At 39.9% G+C, this 4,831-nt stretch overlaps 1 pseudogene across 1 annotated transcript; it reads left to right on the top strand.

The window, feature by feature from the left end:
- The first annotated feature begins 2,415 nt into the window (after positions 1-2,415).
- Positions 2,416-3,201, top strand: LOC306666995 (vomeronasal type-1 receptor 4-like; annotated as a pseudogene). Its single transcript has one exon. The product of its transcript is annotated as a vomeronasal type-1 receptor 4-like (transcript).
- The last annotated feature ends 1,630 nt before the right edge of the window (positions 3,202-4,831 follow it).

Here is a 4,831-nt window from a genome sequence, read left to right as displayed (position 1 = left end):
TGACTTTGTGAGCCTCCTTAGCTTACCTACAATTTCCTTGTACCATTTTGGTTTGCAAGGGACCAGTATTGGTCTTGCATTATTGCAAGTTGTTTAGTGCATTGGGTTTAATTCACTGCATCCACCTTTTAAGTCTCTGTCCTTGCATGTATTATTCCATACACGTAAGTCAATTTCTTTATGTGTCTCTTTTTGAGGAAGTTCTACTTAAAAAAAAAAAACATTATTTGAAATTATAGTTTCCTTTCTGAGAATTCTGGTATGTTTTTGTGAGTCTGTTTGTTACTGTAATTGGTGGGAACACAGTTTAAAGTTAGCTCAGTATTATGCAGGAAGAAGCACTACTCTCATACTGTGCTTGAGAAAACTACCTGGGTGGATTCTTACCTGCCTAGGCTCTTAATGTTATGGGAGATTATAAAATCAATCTGGAATAATATGCACCTCCTCTTTCCCCTCTGCCATTTCTCATTTCATTCTCACAGAGTAAAAGAGAAAAGAGTAAAAGAGAAAAGAAGTAGATTCTAGATCTGATTCAGATCTATGAAAATTTGAGAAGATGAGGAGGATTGGAAAATGGGAATTAGTAGAAAGACATGAGATAAAAAGATTGACAAGCCACTAGTGCAGCCACTAAGGTAAAATGGTTGCAGTCATTTTCACCACATCATGTTTGATAGATCCAGTCTCTGACTGAGTATTCAATTAATTTAGACCCCAGATTCTTACTGGAAACTGCCCTGCCTATCATGTAACACAAGACCTCATTGTTAGAAATATAGAACTGTGAACTGCTTTCTTTCCTGCTTTGGCATACTCTCCATCCTCCTCATTTGTTAGGGGAGGAAACAGAGTGAAAGGCTGTAACTGATATTCCTGAAGTCAGGTGCCGCCATGTACCAAACCCAGTTCCAAGTCTGTGTTCCTGCACTTCACACTGCCAGAAACCATTGGCACTGCGAAATCTAAAGTAAGCCTTTAATAATTAGCAGGAAGTTGAAGAAGGAAGGTAGAATTTCATTCCTAGTCCACAAAATATATGCAAATCCTGGGATTATTTCTAGGAGCCAAGGTCTTTTGTTCTGGAGAATTTGACAATATTTTGACATAAGTTCTTCGTAAGCTATGACATAGGAGCTCTTACATGGACAAGGTAACATCCTGTTCAGTTTTGCATGAAATCAACTTGGATGAATAAAGATGGAAGTGGTTCTATTGCCCAGGATGGGAAAAAGACAGATGGAACAGGCTGCAGAGTCAACTGAAATCGTTATTTCCTGCAAGGTTCTATAGTCACTGTACACGTCATCACAATAGCTACAGGAGAGGTTTCTTTTCACACCCAACACTCCCAACCTGCTTAGCTACTGCATGGCTTTTCTTGGCATTGCTGATCCGTGGACTGTCCTCGTCTCTGACAGTGCACATGCATAGAGGATTGTCCTGCCCTGGTCCCCTTTGGTGAGCACAACACATCCAGAACTGACCCCGCTTCCCTTTGAGGATGCTGAAGACATCAGTAGGAAGCCAGGCCTCTGCTGAAGACCCTGAAAGAGGAGCATCCCATGGTTAGTCTAGGGTACCCTCCCTGGTGGCATCTCACTGATTGTGACTTTTCCTATGATAGAGACTGGATCCTGGAGGTCTTTAGCAGATTCAGCCCTAACTGTTGAGATCCTGATTGAAAATGTTATGCAGTTTAACTGTATTTGAGGAATACCAAAAAGCACAGAATATTTATAAGCCTTAAAACGTTAGAATTGTATTGGTGTGCGGAAGTATGAAAATATGAAAAACATTACCATTATAGACATAAACTTTAAAGCAAGAAGAAAAGCTAAAAGATGTTGTGCTAAACTAAAAAAGAAGGAAGTATTCTATAAAATAAGAGACAATATGATGTTGACACTGGCCAAATTTACAAGATGTTAAAGACATAGAAGGAATGTGTGCAGGACATGGGGAAGGTAGACAGGAAAAAAATGGATTTTTTTATTTAAATAATGAGAATATGATACAATGAAAGAAAAAAGGCAGAGAAAAATTTTGACTGGGAACACGGAGTTTAGTGCAGACATACTGAGGTTGAACACAGAGGGAAATGAAGCATTTGAACAAGTCGACAGTTTGCTAGGGTGGAGTTAACAAAAATAACTGGGTTGAGAATTTAGGTTTCTCCGTACTGGTTCTCATGATGGCTTTTGACATTTACATAGCACGGCTCACAAGGAGTGCCAAGATAAAGGAGTAGTTCCTGTGAGAACAGTGAACTCCAGAGCAGATATCCTGACTGTGTCCACACTGCAGCAGATCGCTGACATCAAACACTTCTCACAAATATTCACTATCATTGCTGCTGCTTTCTTCAAAAACGGCATTTGCTGCTTCCAGGTTTTTCTGCCTATGAAGTAAGAGATGGTTTCGAATCTTGTCAGAGGAACAATCTCCATTTTCCTAACAGGAATTGGCATTGCTGGGAGCATCTTTGTTCTTGTGAACTGTATTTACATGTTTGGAGGCACCAGGAAGAAATCTATCCACCCGGTTCATCACACTCACTTGGCTTTTATACATATCCTAATGTTTTGTACCAAAGGAACACCAAGGACAATAGGCAGTCTTGGTTTGAGAAACTTCTGAGGTGATGAAGGCTGTAAGATTGTGATTTACCTGGAGGGGGTGGCCTCTCAATCTGCCCCACCAGTCTCCTCACGGTGGTCCAGGCCGTCACCATCAGTCCCAGAGCCTCCAGGTGGGAGAGGCTGCAGCCCAGGTCTGCCTGGCACATCCTTCCCTTGTTGCTCTTTTTTTGGATACTCAATTCCTCAATAAGCTTTAACTTAGCACTTTACAACGAATATTTCAGTAACACAAACATATCAGAAATTAGTAAAAGTGACATTTACTGTTATTTTCAGTCACAAAACTGGATAATCAGATGTTTTCCTCTCTCTCATGGTCCTTCCTGATGCTATGCTCCAAGGTGTCATGGGCTGGGCCAGTGGCCACATGGTGTTCCTCCTCCACAAGCACCACCAGCATGTCCTCTACCTGCAGACCTCCAAGCTCCTCTACAAAACTCCCCCTGAGATGAAGGCTGCTCAAAGTGTTCTCCTTCTGATGCTCTGTTTTCTCTTCTTCTACTGGACAGATCGTTTTATGACTTTATACACAACTTTCTCCTTATACAACATTTGGTAGCTGTAAGTGCTCAAGAATTTCTGACTCTTGGTTTTTTCAATTCTCAGTCCATTTGTGCTAGTTCGTGGAGATGGGAATCTGGCTGAGCATTAGTTTGCTCAATAAGAGAGAAAGACCTTGAGAAGTTGTCTGTTTTATTAACACATTCAGGAAGAAAACTTGAAATCACTTTCATGTCTGAGCTGTTTGTGATTCCAAGTCCAGAAACAGCAGCAGACTCACACAGAGGTATGTTCTCAGACCACAAGCTGCTGACAGTCCCTCCTTCACACAGAGGTCACAGGAAGCTGCTCCCCCACTCCGTCCTGCCACCTTCAGGACGGGGCTGATGTTCCCAGGCACAGGAGACAGCTCTTTCACTACCACTTCTGCTAGCAAGATGCAGAAAAATAATTTGGAGAATAATATGAAAATAACATGTTAATTATATATTCACCCTTGGATCCAAGAATTTTACTTCCAGGTTTGAATGTCCAGATATACTTGTTCACATAAACAAATGCTATGAAAAATATTTTAGGTTGCAGTGTTCGTTTTAAAATCAACCTCAGTATCCAGTAAAAGGACCATTCTGCGTATTCCTGAAAGATGTTCATGAATTTTATCCATCCCATGAGATCTACTGAATTTGTGAAAAGTGACCGAGTTCACGCTGGATGGATGTGTAATAAGTATGATTGACTCAGCTATGCAATATACTAGTACTTGAAATGGTCTACATTAATATATTTAATTGGGTACTGTCTACATATGAATATCAGAGAGAATATGAGAGACTGAAAGCCTAGTTGCCTCCTTTGAGAGAAACTAGTTTAATGGAGGCATAGAAAGGAGAATTTAGTTTTTATATCTGCATGTTTTGCTTCAGTTTTCTAACTATTTGGATACATTTTCAACAAATGAATAGAAAATTAACCTGGAACCTGATATGTTGCAACTCACGAGACAGCAATTATTATACCCTTGCCATGGCTGTCTTCTGTTAAGTCTCCCTGACTTTTAGGATCCACAAAATGTACTGGATGTTCATTAAGTGAAAAACTCGCCTTTCCTGTTTCTTTAGTTTCTTTATTGTTTTTTTATTTGTTGTTTTTAGATATACAAGACAGCACAGTGCGTTTTTACATAACAGGGAAGGGTAGGGAGGAGAATAGAAATTCACTGGATTAGACAAATGGGATTGAAGAGAAGGGACCGGAGATGGAAATAGAAAACATTGGAAAGTGTTTGATATGACTTTCTTTTTCTCTTTCTTATCATGGAAACAAAATACATATTAATTTAGAATGCAAAGTTCTGGCTTTAAGATATTTGATTGAGCTGTTCTGAAAATTTGTGATGTTATTTTACTGATTGCACACTAACCTGGCACCAAACATCAGAATCAATGTAGAAAGTCTTGCACACCATTGTCGATGAGGTTCCTTCTGTGTTTTGGGGGCCCTGTATAAATTGGGCATCAATGAGTTTCCTTCTGTGTCTCCGTGGCCCTGTATACATTGAGTGTCTTGCTTCTCTAGTAAACAGTGGTGAAGTCCTTTCTCTTTGGTTTGGTTCTATATGTCCACACAGATTGTAAGTAACTCTCTATTGCTATGATGTCATATTCTAAAATGGTGAGGAGTTCATA

The sequence above is a fragment of the Sciurus vulgaris genome (assembly GCF_902686455.1).
Source record: "Sciurus vulgaris genome assembly, chromosome: 7".
NCBI lineage: Eukaryota > Metazoa > Chordata > Mammalia > Rodentia > Sciuridae > Sciurus > Sciurus vulgaris.
The sequence above is the reverse complement of the archived record's forward strand: the minus strand, read 5'-3'. Positions and strand labels throughout refer to the sequence as shown.